The sequence below is a fragment of the Pseudophryne corroboree genome, chromosome 3, assembly GCF_028390025.1.
Source record: "Pseudophryne corroboree isolate aPseCor3 chromosome 3, aPseCor3.hap2, whole genome shotgun sequence".
NCBI classification, from domain to species: domain Eukaryota; kingdom Metazoa; phylum Chordata; class Amphibia; order Anura; family Myobatrachidae; genus Pseudophryne; species Pseudophryne corroboree.
This window is the reverse complement of record NC_086446.1, coordinates 331,965,119-331,988,097: the sequence shown is the minus strand read 5'-3', so window position 1 is coordinate 331,988,097 and position 22,979 is coordinate 331,965,119.

Here is a 22,979-nt window from a genome sequence, read left to right as displayed (position 1 = left end):
TGAGTGACTGCGGCTCTATGAAATTAAATCAGAAAATGTAAATATGAAATGCATTACTAATGTGTGGCATTACTGTACTGTACAGTATGTGTATAAGGTGTACTACAATATTTTCTGGTGTAACATAAGGAAAGGGCACTACTGCATGGTCTAATGCAGTGGTTCTCAAACTCGGTCCTCGGGACCCCACACAGTGCATGTTTTGCAGGTAAACCAGCAAGTGCACAGGTGTATTAATTACTAACTGACACATTTTAGAAGGTCCATACAGTAGGTGGAGCTAATTTTTTCACTTGTGATTCTGTGAGAAAAAAACCTGCACTGTGTGGGGTCCTGAGGACTGAGTTTGAGAACCTGTGGTCTAATGTAAATAAAGATGAATGTGGTGGGGTGTAATGTGAATAAGGGGCAATACTGTTAGGAGTAATGTGGTACTATGATATGATGTAATGAGAATAAGAGAGACACTACTGCATGATATAATGTGAATAAAGTTGCAGTACTGTGTTGTGTAATTTCATCTTCGGGTATTATTGTGTTACCATGCCCCTTCCCAGCAAGAACATACTGTACACTGTTTTGGGCTGGCACTAAATGTGCACATTGTTCTTAATTAGATTATAGGGGGTAGGAGCGCCAAAAAGGGTGATCGCTGGGAAAGGGGTGCAGGGTTAGAGGCGGAACTACAGTACGTAGCATCTGTGCAAGAGGGCATCAGCCAAAATCTAGCCTAGGGCATCATGTTGGTCAGGTATGGCTCTGATAATACTGTACTCTTACTGTACTTTGCATTCAATACAGATACTGTTTGCACACAGGTTTTACATGAATCATTGGCAATGCTGCAGGAGTGTCTCATTAGGCAATCTAAAATGTACCACGACTATGGGTGGGGATACAGTAGGGAAGTTCTGTCACCATAAGCTATCTGCTGTGTATAGCATACTGTATTTCCATCTGAGATGCCTTTGTGTGTTTGTAATAATAAAAAAACATTTTACTGTACATTTAGTGGATACAGTATTTCTCCCCCATAATGACGTATCATATTGTACAGGTACCCTGATGTACTGTACCGTGCCATAGTGTAAAATTGAATATTTATTGGAAAAGCATCAATATTAATGTAAAAAAAAGTACATATTACAACATCCGATTCCATGTACTGCACTGATCAAAATGTACAGTACTCTTATTCAGGACTTATAAAACTGAAAATAACTGTTCATACACATCAATAAACATTACTACTGTATAATATTCTACATTAGTTTATGCAATAATCAGACAAAGGCAATTTTATAATGTTTTTTTAATAATGCACCAATTTAAAATTTTAAACAGAAAATACAGTACAGAACTACATATTTTTGGCTTGACCATTTCTTTCGACTACAACAGGTAATACTTTATACAGGTGATTTATATAATTATTACAATGTTCAGGTGTGAGTACTTCTAGCCAAAATTTCCTTATCCCATCCAACAGTTGCTGTTTTGTTGTTGGCTTTGCAACACTCCTAATGTACCTCTTCAATTGAGCCCACACTAATTCGATTGGGTTCATGTCTGGTGATCTATATAAAAATAAAAAAAGCGTATAGAAAAAATTAATGACATTACAGTAAATAGAGAAAATTAAACATACAATATTGTACTGTTTATTAAACAAAAAATAAATTTACAGTACTAGAGTGCTATCTAAAATTTTACTTGTACACTGTTGAAAGAATACTCACTCTGGTGGTGTGCGTTCCCAATTCATACCTTTCTCTTCCATAAATTTGGCTGAGGCGGAGTGTTTAGGATCATTGTCTTGGAATATCCTATGGTGAGTTGGGTAATATTTATTCACAAATGGCACCATACATTCCTCTACTATTGTTTCTTGGAAAAATTTCTTATCCATGATCCCTACAGAAATCAAAAAATGTTGTTCATTAATAAGCTTCTCCTTTTATTGTGCAGTTACATGTACTCTACAGTACAGCATGTATTTTTACAGAACACAGGCACAGAATAAAGTATAGTACTGTACCTTCGAAAAATAATAGGGGACCAGCTCCTAATCGTGATATGCCTCCCCATACATGGACTTTCAATGGATGCTTTGGGCGTGGTTTTAATGAGATATGGTTACGTTTCCTGAATGACATTCTGGAGAACCGCTCAAGGGCAATAGACGATTCATCTGTGAAAATGACATCATCAAATGTTTCACCACTCTCAATCCATCGCCGTGCCTGTTCCACTCTCTTTTCTTTATTCACATCTCTTATCATTGGAGATATCCTGTGAGGATCCAAAAATAATGAAATCAGATACAGTTATGAAATTACAGATTACTGTATATACAGTAGACTGTATGTGCAGTATACTGTATTATATACCTACTGTATACATTAAACTGTACATACATTAAGGTACATACAGAGTAATATATATATATATATATATATATACATACTGTACATATACACACACACACACACACACACACACACACACACACACAGTATACAGTATGTAATCATCACAATAAGCCGGCAATGCTTCATTGCTGTCTCTGAGTGCCTATACAGTAGGTATCTCTTTTGGGATAGAATATATACAGTATATACACACACACTGTATATACTGTAGTATAAAGTACACACTCTGTATAATGATTTATGGCATTGTTATATCACGTATCAAGGGATTATTAACAGTGCATTTACTGTATGGTTTATACTGCTTTCAGTATTTTACCTTGTTGCGCCAAAGGTCCATCCCATTTTCCGTCGCATCCTTCTGATGCTGGTGGCCGATATGTCCAGGTCATACTTGGAATGGAGAATTTGTTTTATTTGCAAAGCAGTACGCTCATCATCCTCACGAGTTAGTTCCTCCACAATTTGTTGCACTCTCCTACAGTACAATACAGTATGAAAAATATGAATTCATGAACAGCACAATCACAGTTACAATAGATTAAATTTTTTTTTTATTTCCAAAAAATTGTTATGGTACAAAGCAAGTCATTTAAACATTACAGTAGTGTACAGTACATACCATGTGCATTTTGTAGGAAATACAAATCTGGGCGTTGTTCTTTCGAATGCATGATAGCGCACCGTTTCTAAAGTGACTATAATGCCACTTTCCTTGAGCCATGCATGGATCTCTTTGATGGTTTTATTTTCTTTTTTCATGTTGGCGATTATCTTGCTCATCGTTTTGTTGATAGTTACTGGCATGTTGTCCAACTATAATTCCTGTATGGAGAAAAAACATTTGTGAATACTGTAGTCTAAAATGTACACATCTGAAAATGCATAGGAGTTTTATGATAGAAGTTAATACTGTACATGTTTACTATCCAGTACCTGATGTTCAAATTTAAGTATTGTATACTGTACAGTACTGAAAATACCACTTCAGTGTTATGGACTGCAATTAGTTTCCTGTATGAAACAGATGCAGTACAGTAAATAACCCTCCTTGGAAGTGCATGGGCCCTGTGAGACTTACAGTAGTGTACAGCATAAGGGGCGACTGACATGATGTACAAGCATTACATACAGTACATGTCAGTACTGTATGTAAATTCTTCAGTTATTGCCTAACAACAATGCTGCTTACTGTATATTAAATACTGTAGGCCTAGAAATGTGCATCTCAATATAGTAGTTAAAAACACAGGGGCCTATGTGGATAAGCGAGTTCTATGCACACTAAAAATGGCCGCCGACCGTGAACCCCCAGCACGTGGCAGCGCTCGGATATGGAGTGAGATACAGTATGATATACATTTTACAGGCCAGGGGGCAATGCTGAAGGAGCGTCACAATCCCCTAGCTCAATTACACCGGGATAAGCGAGGTCTATGCACATTACGGTATACCGAGCTGGATCGCTTAGCAACCTGACAAAATGGCCGCAGACCGTGAACCCCCAGCACGTGGCAGCGCTCGGATATGGAGTGAGATACAGTATGGTATACATTGTAGAGGCCAGGGGGCAATGCTGAAGGAGCGTCACAATCCCCTAGCTCAATTACACCGGGATAAGCGAGGTCTATGCACATTACGGTATACCGAGCTGGATCGCTTAGCAACCTGACAAAATGGCCGCCGACCGTGAACCCCCAGCACGTGGCAGCGCTCGGATATGGAGTGAGATACAGTATGGTATACATTGTAGAGGCCAGGGGGCAATGCTGAAGGAGCGTCACAATCCCCTAGCGCAATTACACCGGGATAAGCGAGGTCTATGCACATTACGGTATACCGAGCTGGATCGCTTAGCAACCTGACAAAATGGCCGCCGACCGTGAACCCCCAGCACGTGGCAGCGCTCGGATATGGAGTGAGATACAGTATGGTATACATTGTAGAGGCCAGGGGGCAATGCTGAAGGAGCGTCACAATCCCCTAGCTCAATTACACCGGGATAAGCGAGGTCTATGCACATTACGGTATACCGAGCTGGATCGCTTAGCAACCTGACAAAATGGCCGCCGACGGTGAACCCCCAGCACGTGGCAGCACTCGGATATGGAGTGAGAGATGGTATACATTTTAAAAGACACCGGGATAAATTGTACACGCCAGGGAGCAATGCACAGGGACATTCATCATTTACGTATATAAATAATTGTAAACCGTAAATAAAAGAATTACCGGTCAAATACTGTATGACGAAACTGTGTGAATGAGCTGGAACACGTGAGCCTAGCAGAAGTTTTAAAATGCAGAAACCGAGAGCAAATTATCAGGAGATTTCGCAAAGGTCGGAGACGATCCACACAGCAAGTCTGCTTACGAGGAAATAGCTTTGCAAAGTGGGTAGCGGGCCGTGACTGAGACGCTCTTTTATTCACATTCACACAAAAGGAATTCCTACCGCTGTGATTGGTGCCAATATAGGCGCATTCATCCCTACACCAATCACAGAGCATACTGTACAGTACTTTGAATGTGAATAAAAGAGCGTCTCAGTCACCGCCCGCTACCCACTTTGCAAAGTTATTTCCTCGTAAGCAGACTTGCTGTGTGGATCGTCTCCGACCTTTGCGAAATCTCCTGATAATTTGCTCACGGTTTCTGCATTTTAAAACTTCTGCTAGGCTCACGTGTTCCAGCTCATTCACATATATACACACACAATGCCCAATGATGAAGTAACATCGCCCCCTCAGTGCCAAATATACAATGCCCCCACTGTGCCAGAGATACATTGCCCCCACTGTGCCAAATATACAATGCCCCCACAGTGCCAGAGATACAATGCCCCCACTGTGCCAGAGATACATTGCCCCCACTGTGCCAGAGATACATTGCCCCCACTGTGCCAGAGATACATTGCCCCCACTGTGCCAGAGATACATTGCCCCCACAGTATCTTATCAAATGCAGTAACTACTGTACAGTATACCTGTAGTTGTTCGCACAGGTGATGGTAATCATACTGTATATTTAAACTGAAGTCCGTAACAGAGCATTCTGTCCCTCCTGCAGAGGTTCATGTTGGGAGGCACAGGGAAAAAAGTATAATACTGTACAGTATTTGCACTTTACTGTTGTGCACTTTATTTGAAAATGTACAGTGGTTTGCTATTTTTAGCATGCTGTGCTTTACATGTTTTCTTATTGTGGTTTTTATATTTTTAGACAAAAGACAAAGAATGCAGACTACCAGATTTTACGGGAGTGCCAAAACCCACCCATCAGTGGCACAGAAACTTGCTGCATTAGTCCCACAAAAGAAGAAGAAAACTGCCAAGGCGGCTCAGAAAGAAAATGTGGTGAAACCACGAAAAAATGCCAAGGCAAAGAATAATAAGTTGGGGCTGATATGTCGTGTGGCAAATGATGTCATTGTTCCATTTCTTGCAGATCACAGTGTTCAGCCAATGAATCTGGAAATACCGGTGCTAGAGGATGTGACAAACACGCAGCATCCGGAAGCTTCTTTTTTGGACCATGTAGCCACCCCTGGACAAGAAGACATGACACATTCACCACGAAGAAGGTTGCATTTCACAGATGTGAACACCAAAGTGCAGGACTGCCAGTGTACCTGTCCTGTTTTACTAAAGGAGCTACTCAGTAAGGTGACCAATATGGAGGCAGAACTTGGTGGACAGGTCAATCAGCTGCAGACCGATGTGGCTGGCCTTAAAGAAGGCATAAAGGAACAGATGGTAGAAGCCATGAAGAAAGTCATTGAACAAACAAGGAAAGAATGGCAAGTTGGAGTTTGCCGCACCATAATTGCAACACACCACCAAGCGGTTCAAGTCAGCGGCCTGGACGACCGCAGAGGAGGCCTGGGCGACCGCAGAGAAGGCCTGGACGACCGCAGAGGAGGCCTGGACGACCGCAGAGGAGGCCTGGACGACGTCAGAGGAGGCCTGGACGACGTCAGAGGAGGCCTGGACGACCGCAGCAGACTGGACGACCGCAGAGGAGGCCTGGACGACCGCAGCAGACTGGACGACCGCAGAGGAGGCCTGGACGACCGCAGCAGACTGGACGACCGCAGAGGAGGCCTGGACGACCGCAGCAGACTGGACGACCGCAGAGGAGGCCTGTACGACCGCAGCAGACTGGACGACCGCAGAGGAGGCCTGGACTACCGCAGCAGACTGGACGACCGCAGAGTTGGCCTGGACGACCGCAGCAGACTGGACGACCGCAGAGGAGGCCTGGACTACCGCAGCAGACTGGACGGCCGCAGAGGAGGCCTGGACGACCGCAGCAGACTGGACGACCGCAGAGGAGGCCTGGACTACCGCAGAGGAGGCCTGGACGAAGTCAGCGGACTGGACGAAGTCAGCGGCTTGGACGACCGCAGCGGACTGGACGAAGTCAGCGGCCTGGGCGACCGCAGAGGAGACCTGGACGACCGCAGAGGAGGACTGGACGACCGCAGAGGAGGACTGGACGACCGCAGCGGACTGGACGAAGTCAGCGGCTTGGACGACCGCAGAGGAGGCCTGGACGACCACAGAGGAGGCCTGGACGACCACAGAGGAGGCCTGGACAACCGCAGAGGAGGACTGGACGACGTCAGCGGACTGGACGACCGCAGAGGAGGACTGGACGACGTCAGCGGCTTGGACGACCGCAGAGGAGGACTGGACGACGTCAGCGGACTGGACGACGTCAGTGGAGGCCTGGACGACGTCAGCGGAGGCCTGGACGACGTCAGCGGAGGCCTGGACGACGTCAGAGGAGGCCTGGACGACCGCAGCAGACTGGACGACCGCAGAGGAGGCCTGGACGACGGCAGAGGAGGCCTGGGCGACGGCAGAGGAGGCCTGGACGACGTCAGAGGAGGCCTGGACGACGTCAGAGGAGGCCTGGACAACCGCAGCAGACTGGACGACCGCAGAGGAGGCCTGGACGACGGCAGAGGAGGCCTGGACGACGGCAGAGGAGGCCTGGACGACGTCAGCGGCTTGGACGACCGCAGAGGAGGACTGGACGACGTCAGCGGACTGGACGACGTCAGCGGAGGCCTGGACGACGTCAGCGGAGGCCTGGACGACGTCAGAGGAGGCCTGGACGACCGCAGCAGACTGGACGACCGCAGAGGAGGCCTGGACGACGGCAGAGGAGGCCTGGACGACGGCAGAGGAGGCCTGGATGACGGCAGAGGAGGCCTGGACGACATCAGAGGAGGCCTGGACGACGTCAGAGGAGGCCTGGACGACCGCAGAGGAGGCCTGGACGACCGCAGCAGACTGGACGACGTCAGAGGAGGCCTGGACGACGTCAGAGGAGGCCTGGACGACGTCAGAGGAGGCCTGGACGACCGCAGAGGAGGCCTGGACGACCGCAGCAGACTGGACGACCGCAGCAGACTGGACGACCGCAGAGGAGGCCTGGACGACCGCAGAGGAGGCCTGGACGACCGCAGAGGAGGCCTGGACGACCGCAGCAGACTGGACGACCGCAGAGGAGGCCTGGACGACCGCAGCAGACTGGACGACCGCAGAAGAGGCCTGGACGACCGCAGAGGAGGCCTGGACGACCACAGAGGAGGCCTGGACGACCACAGAGGAGGCCTGGACGACCGCAGAGGAGGCCTGGACGACCGCAGCAGACTGGACGACCGCAGAGGAGGCCTGGACGACCGCAGAGGAGGCCTGGACGACCGCAGAGGAGGCTTAGACGACCGCAGCAGACTGGACGACCGCAGCAGACTGGACGACCGCAGAGGAGGCCTGGACGACCGCAGAGGAGGCCTGGACGACCGCAGAATAGGCCTGGATTCAAGTGTGCTGTTGCCAGGAACACCAATGATGACCAGCACACCTGCTCACAGGCCACTTCTCAATACATTCGGAGGATCTCTGAACAATATTGCCCTGGCTGTCATCTCAACTTCCCTGGACGACCATCTGTACAGAGCTTCAAATGGACATATTCAGAAATATGCATATTCTCTGTTCCAGTACCATGTAAAATACGACAAATACTTGACGTGGGCCAATCGTGTGAACTTTGATGGTTCCAAGGGCAAACTTCCGCTGCCCAAAAATCTGGTACATGACATCATGGCTAGGTGTGAACGCCGCGTGAGGATTGGTGCTCCAGAAAAGAGGAAGATAAGGGATACCATAAACGCTGCGCTGAGAATGAGGAGGAAAATGACTTGGAAGCTCCACTATGATGAAACCAGATCATTACCTACCTCCTAGCTTCAGCACATCAGCTTCACACAGCTGAAGCTAAAAAATTGTGTCAATGTACCTGTATGACCTGTACATTTTCTGGGGCTGCATGCACTGTGCTGAATCCATTTGGAGCAGCACGGTTACTCAAAGGGGAGTGCATGAACTTGGCTCACCACATTCCTGGTAATGTAAGGGCCTGGTTCAAGTTGCCCCTTTTATTTCACTGTCACCAGTTGATTTTTTGGGCGCTGCTGTATCTATCCAGTAGCAGCCGAGTCCATTGTGCTGTGTCCATCTGGGGCCTTGGGCTGCGTTTCCATCCAGGGGCTGCTGTTGTCAGTCCTCTATTCTGGTGTCCGGATGCGACAGTGTTAAAAAGCAAAAGACAAAAACGAAAAATAATTCAAAAAAACAAAACCTAAAAATAAAAAAATTAAGTACAAAAACCATTACCCCGCACCCCCCACCACAAAAAAACAAATTATAAAAATGTTAAATTTTGTCCGTAAATAAAGTGTTTCTTAAAATAAACATGACGTGGTTTCCAATGTTTGTATTCCCAACTTCCTGTACTGTATAAATTAGTACTACTGTATGATGGGAATTCAATTAAGAGTGGTATACTGTATGTAAAACAACTTGGTTAGGCATCTTGTTTCACTGGTGTCTGTGGCGGCCTGGGGAGCACTGTGACTCAAGAGAAGGGGTTGTACTGTATGCACAAGCTTGCTGAGGGGCAGAATACTTGGGCATTTCAGGGGCATGGTAGAAGTGTCCCCCATTTTATCCCTCTGTTACTGGGCATGAGTCTATGGCTTCTGATGGCTTCATCCAGGCAGGGTCATACTGTTACTGTACTAGCACTTTGTAGTACATACAACTTTGTATATACAGTACAGTAGGTTACCATTGGTACTGTACATTACCAGTTGATCCTAATCAGTTTCCCAGTGATACAGTACATGCCACCCACTGTATTATACTGTACATGTCACACTTACTGTATGCTATTGCTACAATGAACAGTATGCTCAATCTACTGTGAGATAGTGTCCTAGTCCCTTGCATTGTACTGTACTGTACTGCTGCCATGTCCCTTGATGCATCGTTCTGCATTCCTTGTAAAGCACACATGGGGTAGATGTACAGTATAAAACAGTAAAAAGACGGAGAAGTGTGCATACAGTATCAATCAACTGCTGCCTGTACTTTGGCTGTTTGGAATGAAATTATGGTAATGGAGGATTGTCATTTGCTCTCATCCATTACCAGAATTTCATTACAAACAGCCAGATCTGGCAGATTATCTGCCAGATAATTGTATGGTGTACAGTATGCCTATCTTATACAGTAGAAAAAGATACTATACAATGGAGTACAATAACAAAAATTTTTATTAAATAAAATTAAATAGCTCTTAAAAGAAAATTAAAAAAGTGGTCCACTAAGAGGTGGACCACCACCCGCAGGAGCAGGATGGCACGCTGCAACTGTTCTGTGGGAAAAAAAGGACAGTATTACAAAACAAATACTGAATACTTTACAGTGTAGTAATGGCAATACAGTACTTTACTCTATATTAGACAATCTTGTTATTTACAATGTACAGTACTGTATTGTCAGTACAGTAAATCGAACACTACTGTATGCTGTCGAGGTAATTTAAACATTGCTTTAGTTTACCTCTTGTGTAAGTGGGCTGCTGCCTGCCCGCTTCTGGGCCAGCCCACCGTTCATGGCCCTGTCTTGGGCCCCCATAAATCATTGGCTCTATATTGGATAAAAAAAACATTAGTCACATTCAAATACTATACAATTACTACTGTATACTGTAGGTACAGTATTATACTGTATTGCTGGTATTCAAAATAGAAAGTACTGTACAAGAGTTTAGCCTAAATAGGTCATAAACAAATTGTCAAAGGAATAAAACACCACAGTACAAATACTGTAGACATTTATGTATTAGCAGTCATGACATTTCATGACAGCTTCAGAAAAAAGAGGGTTACAGTACTGTAGGTGGTGTTGTAGGGAGTACTATCAATAATAGTGGACTGTACTCAGAGCCAGCCATAAATAATATGATTCCCTAGTCAAGTTTTTGGATGCTGCCCCCTTGCACAGATGCTATTTCCGCCTCTGAGCCTGTACCCCTTTCCCAGCACCATCACCCCTCAACCATAGCAGTCCTCGTTTTGGTGCTCCTCCAACCTACTGTATGTTTAAAATAGCAACAGTGTGCACATTCGGTGTGCATCCCAAAACGGTGCATGTTCTTGCTGGGAAGGGGCATGGCCACACAGTAATTCCCCAATCTGAAATGACGCCACACAGTACTGCAACTTTATTCACAACATATCATGCAATAGTGTCTCTTATTCTCGTTACATCATAGGATAGTACCACATTACTCCTCAAAGTATTCCCACTTATTCACATTGCATCACATCATATTGCTCTTTGTTCACATTAGACCACACAGTAGTGCCCTTGCTACAGTATATGTTACACAACAAAGTACTGTAGTACCCCTTATACACATAATGCTGCACATTAGTAATGCATTTTGTATGCAGATACAGACGCAGTCACACACAGAATATACTGTAGGCATGCTGCATATCATATTAATCAGCAGAAGCTGCTTGTGCCCCTAGGCATTTGGCAAGTATGCCTAGGGCAGGCTCAGACTGGAGATCAGTACGTAATCCCACTGGACGGGATCCCGGTGGTCAAAATACAGACGACGGAATCCCGACCACACAATCCCGACAGGGGCGGCGAGCGGAACGCAGGCCCTTGCATGCTTGCTTCGCTCGCCACGCGGTGGGCACGGTGCCTCGCTACGCTCTGCACACTATTATATCAGTAGTCAGGAAAGGCAGCATGCATTTGTGGAGTGAAGAGGGTGAAAAAAGAGAGAAAGTACAGTATGTACTGTAAGGTTATGTCAGAGGGTGTGAAGATGATCAGCTCAGTGTTATACATGTTACAGTAAGTTAGAATACAGTACAGTGCATTATGTATTTATATTTTATTACCAGGTGTCTCCTCCACTGGTTGGCGACGGACTGTAAAAAGATAAAATACAGTTAGTCATATCAGTTTGACTTAAAATAATGTTGGAGAAAAAAAATACTGTAATTACAGTACCAACTATTGCTACTGTACAGTATATTTACCAAAAATGTATTCTGGCTCGTCATCTGTGGGTAAAAGAGAAGAATATTATAAGATACAGTATACAGTAAAAAGTATAGTAATAGTACACTAGTGTCCAGGCCCAGTGTCAGGTGGGTAAAAAAAGGTATGCTTGTGACAGGCATGGTGATTCCAAGGGACCCCACAGAGACCATCAGAAAATTTGTGAGTGGCCCGTATGCCGGTGATTATGACTAGAATAAGGTAGCAACTCTTTTTTGCTTTGAATTATGTATACTGTACAGTACTGTATGTGCATATTGTACAGTACACTTAAAATATTTAGCAGTTACTGTAGTGGTAATTTTTGGGATGACAGTATTAGCATACTGTAAGCATCCAACTGAGGCCCCCAAACAGATGCCGCCACTAGGTACAGTACGTGCCTCTCGTGCCTAATGGGAATTCATCACTGACAGTATCTAGAGAGATGAATGGAGAGACAGTGACAAGGGGTGAGAGAGAGAGAGAGAGAGAGAGAGAGAAATTGAGTAAGATGGGTGTTTTTTTTAGAACAGGATGTTGTCCATACAGTAGCAACCAATCAAATATTACCTACTGTACTGTATTATCGTCTGTAAGTGTAACTAGATACTGTAAATGTTAATGTGGAATGTGATCGGTTGCTACTGTATGGGCAATATCACCAGTTCAAACAAAAACAATTTTCATCCGATTTCTACGCATTTGCCAGAAAAATCTGATGAAAAGTGCTACTCTGATGGCATCAGATCAATGTCAGTAATAATTCTTACCACTAAATGCAGCCGCATCATCATCATCATCATCCTCCTCCTCCGTGGCCTGTTCCAGTGTAGGGCCTGTGAAAAAAAACATTAATGTGAAAAAAAAAAAAAGGTTTATTCCAGGAAATACACATACCCTCCAACATGACCCGCCCCACTAGGTACAAAATGCTCTGGTTCTGGACTTCCCTCTTAATTTATTATTGCCATCACCTGTGAAGAAACAGCATTCTTATCATTTAACTAGTTCAACACAGGTGATGGAAATCATAAATTAAGAGGGAAGTCTAGAAACAGAGCAGTGCGGCGGGTCATGTTGGAGGGTCTGCATACAGAAACATAGAATTTGATGACAAATACTGTAAGAACCACTTTGCCCATCTAATCTGCCTCTTTTTTTTAACCTTTTTTTTACATCAAACCTTATTTGATCCTTATTTCTTTGTAAGGATATCCTTATGTATGTCTCTTCCATGCATGTTTAAATACTGTAGCTCTACTGTTTTAGGCTCTATCACCTCTGATGGGAGGCTATTCCACTTGTCCACTGCACTTTCTGTGAAGTAATTTTTCTTAAAATTCCCCCTGAACCTCGCCCCCCTCCAGTCTCCGTGCACATCCTCGTGTCCTATTGCTTGCAGTGTCTTCATTAGGAGAATGTTTCCCTCCTGGACTTTATTAAAACTAGAGATGTGCACCGGAAATTTTTAGGGTTTTGTGTTTTGCTTTTGGATTCGGACTTGTTTTGGATCCTGGTGCTTTTTTTCAAAAACCTCTCAAAAACAGCTTAAATCGTAGAATTTGGAGGTATTTTTGATCCTACTGTATAGTGTTATTAACCTCAATGACCATAATTTCCACTCATTTCCAGTCTATTCTGAACACCTCACAATATTATTTGTAGTCCTAAAATTTGCACCGAGGTCACTGGATGACTAAGCTAAGCGACCCAAGTGGCCGGCACAAACACCTGGCCCATTTAGGAGTGGCAGTGCAGTGGCAGACAGGATGGCACTTATAACAATTTTCCCCAAACATCACATGATGCAAAGATAAATAAATAAAAAAAGAGGTGCAAGATGTAATTGTGATTGGGCCCTCCCACCCACCCTTATGTTATATAAACAGGGTCTGCCACACGACTGTGGCTGAAATGACTGGTTGGTTTGGGCCCCCACCAAAAAAAGAAGCAATCAATCTCTCCTTGCTCAAACTGGCTCTACAGAGGCAAGATGTACCGGACTGGACTTACTTAATGGGTGCAGTGTGGTGAGGGACAGAGAGTCCTGGTCCTCCTCCTCCTCCTCCGCCACCGCCACCGCCTGTGACAGTGTAGGGCCTGTGAAAGCAAAAATTCCATGAAATATACTTTTGTATTCTGTGTTGAATACAGTAAAGCAAAAATTCAGTCAGGAATTGGAGGAGGAGAGTAGATTTCGCACACAGAGACGAGAATGTCGAGGCCAGAATCAGAGGGTAGTGGAGGAGGGTTAGGATACCGTACCTCACCCTGTTGGGATTGCTGCAATCAGGATGCCACTGTCGGTCACCTGACCGCTAGAATCCTGACTGCTGGTCACGCAAACCCAACCCATTGGTTTAACACAATGTACAGTACAGTACAATATTGCAGTTTACTTACCAAGTTGGGGAGAGGGCTTCTTCTCCTCTTCCTCCTCACTGTCAATAATTACTGAGTGGAAAATAAAAAAATATTATAAACAAAATACAGTAGAGTACAGTTACTACAAAATTGTACAGTGCTACAGGAGGCAGAGATATATTCATAATACAGTAGGAGCAGAATGACTGTCCAGTGGTAGGGGACATACAGTACTGTATTTAAAAGACCTGCTGTCTGGATCCCGACATTCAGAATGCAGAGTGTGGATTCAGAGTATGATTGGAGGGTTAGGCTAGTGGAGGGTGGGTAGGATGCACAATTTTGGGCACCATAATACAAAATGGATATCGTGGAACTACAAAAGGTTTAGAGGCGGGCGACCAAAGTGATGAAGTGGATTGAGAAGATGGAATACAAGGAAAGGCAGGCTAGGCATGTTTACATTGGAAAAGAGGAGATTAAGAGGGGACATGATTAACCTTTACAAATATACTGTATACAGTAAGGGGACAATACACAGGAACTGTTTTTGATAAGATGGACACAGAGGACACGTGCACAGTAACTCTTGTTGAAGTAGAGGCGATTTCGCACAGAGGCGAAAAGGGGTCTTCACAGTGAGGGAAATACTGTACAGTACATGTTTGGAATTCCTGCCTGAAAAGTAATAAAAGTGGACTTGGTCAATACTTTTAAGAATGGGCTTGAGAAAATCCTATTGTACTTACTATACTCTGGCTCCTCTTCCTCCCCCGACTCAACGTAAGTGACATCCTCCTCCGCCTCCGTATCAATTACGAGGCGGTCTGTGTGTAAAAGATAACAAGTATTGTAAAATACAAAAATTACAGTAATACTGTAGGAAACTAGTGTGTCTGTAACAAAAATAATTATTACCACTTCCGGAGCTCTCGGATGGTGGCGGCGCCTCCTCCGTGCCAGTCTGGTGCTGGTGGGCAGGTGGTGGTGGTGTTGGTACTGTGGGAAAAAAAATAACAGTACTGTAAGTGAAGCTGTCAATTGGAAACATGTACTGTACAGTATCCAGGACACATGTACAGTAGTGTAACGATGACAGTCGCACCAGAATTCTCGTTACACAATACCTGGCAGCGCAGCAGGTGGTGGTGGTGGTGGTGGTGGTGTTGGTACTGTGGGAAAAAAAATAACAGTACTGTAAGTGAAGCTGTCAATTTGAAACATGTACTGTACAGTATCCAGGACACATGTACAGTAGTGTAACGATGACAGTCGCACCAGAATTCTCGTTACACAATACCTGGCAGCGCAGCAGGTGGTGGTGGTGGTGGTGGTACTGTGGAAAAAAAAATAACAGTACTGTAAGTGAAGCTGTCAATTTGAAACATGTACTGTACAGTATCCAGGACACATGTACAGTAGTGTAACGATGAGTCGCACCAGAATTCTCGTTACACAATACCTGGCAGCGCAGCAGGTGGTGGTGGTGGTGGTGGTACTGTGGGAAAAAAAATAACAGTACTGTAAGTGAAGCTGTCAATTGGAAACATGTACTGTACAGTATCCAGGACACATGTACAGTAGTGTAACGATGACAGTCGCACCAGAATTCTCGTTACACAATACCTGGCAGCGCAGCAGGTGGTGGTGGTGGTGGTGTTGGTACTGTGGGAAAAAAAATAACGGTATTGTAAGTGAAGCTGTCAATTGGAAACATGTACTGTACAGTATCCAGGACACATGTACAGTAGTGTAACGATGACAGTAGCACCAGAATTCTCGTTACACAATACCTGGCAGCGCAGCAGGTGGTGGTGGTGGTGGTACTGTGGGAAAAAAAATAACAGTACTGTAAGTGAAGCTGTCAATTTGAAACATGTACTGTACAGTATCCAGGACCAAAAAGGGGTCCGGCCACTACACAATCTGCATCAGAGAAGCAAGATACAGTATGCTTAAAGTATACAGTACTGTATACTAGATCGCCAACAAACGTAAATTAACAAACAACTATCACTGGAATTTACCATCCTCATCCCGTAGCGAAGCACGGGTATTCAGCTATCTACAATGTTATTTATACTTTGTGTTTAATATTTACATTTAGTTTTGTAAACAGACATTCTTAACATTAACGGATTGCAGCGAGTTATCTGTGATGGTCAGGACAGGGGGTTGGGACTATAGAAATCACTATGTACTGTACACTACTGTATTTGACAATACTTACCAGCTTGGCGGCGCCTGTCCTGCCTCCTGTGCCGTCGTGTTACCAGCCCTGTAAAAATATATATACAGTATAATGGCAGCATACTGTACAGCCAATGAAATTCAACATTGACAGCATCTTTATGACATCACAATAAATGGAATTGTTCATTCTAGTACCCTGCACCTAATCACTCAGGAGGGCATAGTGTACTGTACTGTCTTCAAAACTTAAGGGGCACATTTCTAAATGTGACATACAGTACACTTACAGTATCGCTACAGTACAGTAGGTCCAGGGTATTAGACAGAACACTACCTTTATAGACATTGTAACACACATTAGCATTGCCCTTATAAACATTATGACACACATCAGCATGCAGCCCTCCCACCCTTAACCATCTCAGTACTGTTCATTACAGTATAAATTGATTTCATGACAGATGATGCAGTACTCACCTGAATTCATCTTATTCACGTCATGTCACAGTAGTGCAGTTTATTCACGTCACAGTACTGTCCTTGATTCACGTTGTGTCACACAGTAGAGCACCGTATTCACGTCACAGTACTGTCCTTGATTCACGTTGTGTCACACAGTAGAGCACCTTATTCACGGTACTGTACTGTACGTCACAGTAGTACAGTAGTATATCCACATTACGTCACAAAGTAGAGATCTGCCACAGTCATGAACCTTATAACACATTATGCAAGAGTAATGCACGTCAGAACACATTAGGCCACTGTAACATCCCTTAGAATAATTTCTGCCAAAGTAACATCCCTTAGAACACTGTACTATCTGAAACACAAATTTCTGCACACTGCACGACACACTGCAATTAAACCACACAATGCACTGCACGACACTGCATAGTGTATGCACTGCGTGATACGACAAACTGCACATTACACTGCACATTTCCCTGCAAAATATGATACAATGTACACTGCACAAAAAACTGCAATTACCACATGTGTATACAGTACACTGCACGACAGTGCTGGCCCTAGCCAGATACAGATACAGCCGCAGTCACGCAAAATATAGGCATGCCGCATATCATTTTAATCAGCAGAAGCTGCTGGTGCCCCTAAGCATAGAAAATGCCCTAGACATTTGCCTACTGTAGTTTGCCTATGCCTAAGGCCGGCTCTGCTGCACGATGTGATTCACTATGCATTACACTCACTGCACAATACCATATACTGAATGTACACTGCATGACACGCTGCAATTACGCAGCACGATACACTGTGATACATTGCATATACTGTACACTGCATGATACTGTACACTGCACAATCGTAGACCACGTGGATTGTAAAGAACTACTGTATATACACAAGTTTAAAAAATTAACAATTGTTTTTTGTAAAACGCATGTCGATCTTTTTCCATGTCAACTTAACGACCATGTCAACCTACAGTAACTGGTGTCAACCAATTTCAAAAGCCGCACCATCTAGGTCGACGCCAAAAAACAAATTGACCTTTTGACCCGGGTTAATGTTTGGTCCTTGTTTAACCATTTGTTTACCACAAATACTGTACAGTGCTGTATAGACCGGATACCTGCTGCTACAGCAGCCCCTGCTATAATGTACTGTACCTGTAACTACAGTAACTTAAAGTACAGTAATCTACAGTAATGTACTGTACTTACAATCCCTTATGGCCTGCAGGCGTCTTGGGGTCCTCCTCACGAGGTCACTCCATCTCCTCTGGAGAGACCTCACTGTCCTCCTCCGGTTGTAAGTCCGGAGGATAGCCCTACTTGCCCTCCGGTACGCTGTGACTTTCTCCTCGTTGCTGGCGAGAGTTCTGTCCCGCCAGCGAACGAGGAGACGCAGCTCACCCAGAGCATAGGGACGGTCCCGTACAGCAGCCATGACCGTCCTTATGCTCAATGAGCGTCTCAGACGTCGTGCGCCTCAGACGTCGTGCGTCTCAGACGTCGTGCGTTCCAGGCATTCAACGTACAGTACTGTAGTTACTGTACTTTGTGACAGTTTCCCTTAGTTTTGAATATGCCCTTTCTTTGACCACAGTATTTTCCACTGTCTTGCCCTACGCCCTTCCCTCCTGGGAGCCTTCACAGGTCTTATGCAATACACAAATACCGAAGATGCACAGTCCGTCAGAATACACTCATTTCATTCCCGCTGTTTAGGTGCATTTAGCGTAAAGAATCGCTCCTGCAGATGTACTTTGATTTATGTGAAACCTGTGTGCATCCTTCCATTGACTGTCTTACAATGTAAATAAAATAATACAGTGTATTATTACAGAAAAAAAAAAAAAAAAAAAAAAGAAAGCACATCAGGTCTCGAACCCTGGTCCCCCAGCGAGGGAGGTGGGAGCTTTCAACCCTAGCCCACGACGCCTCATGAGAGATTTCCAATTTCATGTGTGAAAGTACTGCAAACAGCGCCCGGCCCCCGCCCCATTGCTGTTGGTTTATGCCCTTAGAGGACTCGGACGCTCGCATTTGTAAAGCACGGTGTTTTCCTCCGCCTCCTGCCAGCTTGTTGCCCTTCCCCCATGGGAGCCTGCACAGATCATGCAGTAGACAGGGAGGGAATGCAGGTCATGTGCAATACACAAACGCCCCGCTCCTGCAGATGTACTTTGATTTATGTGAAACCTGTGTGCATCCTTCCATTGGATGTACTGTATTGGAGAGAAAAAAAAAATGTTAAAGTGAATGTCACGGGAACACATTAAAAATAAGGTTGGCACTTCCTTCCCATTGGTGTTGGTTTACAGTATGCCGTAGTGTACTCGGACGCTCATGTAATTGCATTTCAAAGGCACAGTATTTTCCATCGTCTCCCCCCTACCCCCATCGCCCTTCCCCCCTGGGAGCCTCCAAAGGGAGGAAATTCAGGTCCTGTGCAATACACAAACGCTGAAGATCTACAGTACTGTTTTGCTCAGTTGGTAGCGTCAGAATACACTCATTTCATTCCCGCTGTTTAGGTGCATTTAGCGTAAAGAATCGCTCCTGCAGATGTACTTTGATTTATGTGAAACCTGTGTGCATCCTTCCATTGACTGTCTTACAATGTAAATAAAATAATACAGTGTATTACTACAGAAAAAAAAAAAAAAAGAAAGCACATCAGGTCTCGAACCCTGGTCCCCCAGCGAGGGAGGTGGGAGCCTTCACCCCTAGCCCACGACGCCTCATGAGAGATTTCCAATTTCATGTGTGAAAGTACTGCAAACAGCGCCCGGCCCCCGCCCCATTGCTGTTGGTTTATGCCTTAGAGGACTCGGACGCTCGCATTTGTAAAGCACGGTGTTTTCCTCCGCCTCCTGCCAGCTTGTTGCCCTTCCCCCATGGGAGCCTGCACAGATCATGCAGTAGACATGGAGGGAATGCAGGTCATGTGCAATACACAAACGCCCCGCTCCTGCAGATGTACTTTGATTTATGTGAAACCTGTGTGCATCCTTCCATTGGATGTACTGTATTGGAGAGAAAAAAAAAATGTTAAAGTGAATGTCACGGGAACACATTAAAAATAAGGTTGGCACTTCCTTCCCATTGGTGTTGGTTTACAGTATGCCGTAGTGTACTCGGACGCTCATGTAATTGCATTTCAAAGGCACAGTATTTTCCATCGTCTCCCCCCTACCCCCATCGCCCTTCCCCCCTGGGAGCCTCCAAAGGGAGGAAATTCAGGTCCTGTGCAATACACAAACGCTGAAGATCTACAGTACTGTTTTGCTCAGTTGGTAGCGTCAGAATACACTCATTTCATTCCCGCTGTTTAGGTGCATTTAGCGTAAAGAATCGCTCCTGCAGATGTACTTTGATTTATGTGAAACCTGTGTGCATCCTTCCATTGACTGTCTTACAATGTAAATAAAATAATACAGTGTATTATTACAGAAAAAAAAAAAAAAAGAAAGCACATCAGGTCTCGATCCCTGGTCCCCCAGCGAGGGAGGTGGGAGCCTTCACCCCTAGCCCACGACGCCTCATGAGAGATTTCCAATTTCATGTGTGAAAGTACTGCAAACAGCGCCCGGCCCCCGCCCCATTGCTGTTGGTTTATGCCTTAGAGGACTCGGACGCTCGCATTTGTAAAGCACGGTGTTTTCCTCCGCCTCCTGCCAGCTTGTTGCCCTTCCCCCATGGGAGCCTGCACAGATCATGCAGTAGACATGGAGGGAATGCAGGTCATGTGCAATACACAAACGCCCCGCTCCTGCAGATGTACTTTGATTTATGTGAAACCTGTGTGCATCCTTCCATTGGATGTACTGTATTGGAGAGAAAAAAAAAATGTTAAAGTGAATGTCACGGGAACACATTAAAAATAAGGTTGGCACTTCCTTCCCATTGGTGTTGGTTTACAGTATGCCGTAGTGTACTCGGACGCTCATGTAATTGCATTTCAAAGGCACAGTATTTTCCATCGTCTCCCCCCTACCCCCATCGCCCTTCCCCCCTGGGAGCCTGCACAGGGAGGAAATTCAGGTCCTGTGCAATACACAAACGCTGAAGATCTACAGTACTGTTTTGCTCAGTTGGTAGCGTCAGAATACACTCATTTCATTCCCGCTGTTTAGGTGCATTTAGCGTAAAGAATCGCTCCTGCAGATGTACTTTGATTTATGTGAAACCTGTGTGCATCCTTCCATTGACTGTCTTACAATGTAAATAAAATAATACAGTGTGTTATTACAGAAAAAAAAAAAAAAAGAAAGCACATCAGGTCTCGAACCCTGGTCCCCCAGCGAGGCAGGTGGGAGCCTTCACCCCTAGCCCACGACGCCTCATAAGAGATTTCCAATTTCATGTGTGAAAGTACTGCAAACAGCGCCCGGCCCCCGCCCCATTGCTGTTGGTTTATGCCTTAGAGGACTCGGACGCTCGCATTTGTAAAGCACGGTGTTTTCCTCCGCCTCCTGCCAGGTTGTTGCCCTTCCCCCATGGGAGCCTGCACAGATCATGCAGTAGACAGGGAGGGAATGCAGGTCATGTGCAATACACAAACGCCCCGCTCCTGCAGATGTACTTTGATTTATGTGAAACCTGTGTGCATCCTTCCATTGGATGTACTGTATTGGAAAGAAAAAAAAATGTTAAAGTGAATGTCATGGGAACACATTAAAAATAAGGTTGGCACTTCCTTCCCATTGGTGTTGGTTTACAGTATGCCGTAGTGTACTCGGACGCTCATGTAATTGCATTTCAAAGGCACAGTATTTTCCATCGTCTCCCCCCTACCCCCATCGCCCTTCCCCCCTGGGAGCCTGCACAGGGAGGAAATTCAGGTCCTGTGCAATACACAAACGCTGAAGATCTACAGTACTGTTTTGCTCAGTTGGTAGCGTCAGAATACACTCATTTCATTCCCGCTGTTTAGGTGCATTTAGCATAAAGAATCGCTCCTGCAGATGTACTTTGATTTATGTGAAACCTGTGTGCATCCTTCCATTGACTGTCTTACAATGTAAATAAAATAATACAGTGTATTATTACAGAAAAAAAAAAAAAAAAAAGAAAGCACATCAGGTCTCGAACCCTGGTCCCCCAGCGAGGGAGGTGGGAGCCTTCACCCCTAGCCCAAGACGCCTCATGAGAGATTTCCAATTTCATGTGTGAAAGTACTGCAAACAGCGCCCGGCCCCCGCCCCATTGCTGTTGGTTTATGCCTTAGAGGACTCGGACGCTCGCATTTGTAAAGCACGGTGTTTTCCTCCGCCTCCTGCCAGCTTGTTGCCCTTCCCCCATGGGAGCCTGCACAGATCATGCAGTAGACAGGGAGGGAATGCAGGTCATGTGCAATACACAAACGCCCCGCTCCTGCAGATGTACTTTGATTTATGTGAAACCTGTGTGCATCCTTCCATTGGATGTACTGTATTGGAGAGAAAAAAAAAATGTTAAAGTGAATGTCACGGGAACACATTAAAAATAAGGTTGGCACTTCCTTCCCATTGGTGTTGGTTTACAGTATGCCGTAGTGTACTCGGACGCTCATGTAATTGCATTTCAAAGGCACAGTATTTTCCATCGTCTCCCCCCTACCCCCATCGCCCTTCCCCCCTGGGAGCCTGCACAGGGAGGAAATTCAGGTCCTGTGCAATACACAAACGCTGAAGATCTACAGTACTGTTTTGCTCAGTTGGTAGCGTCAGAATACACTCATTTCATTCCCGCTGTTTAGGTGCATTTAGCGTAAAGAATCGCTCCTGCAGATGTACTTTGATTTATGTGAAACCTGTGTGCATCCTTCCATTGACTGTCTTACAATGTAAATAAAATAATACCGTGTATTATTACAGAAAAAAAAAAAAAAAGAAAGTACATCAGGTCTCGAACCCTGGTCCCCCAGCGAGGGAGGTGGGAGCCTTCACCACTAGCCCACGACACCTCATGAGAGATTTCCAATTTCATGTGTGAAAGTACTGCAAACAGCGCCCGGCCCCCGCCCCATTGCTGTTGGTTTATGCCTTAGAGGACTCGGACGCTCGCATTTGTAAAGCACGGTGTTTTCCTCCGCCTCCTGCCAGTCCTCCATT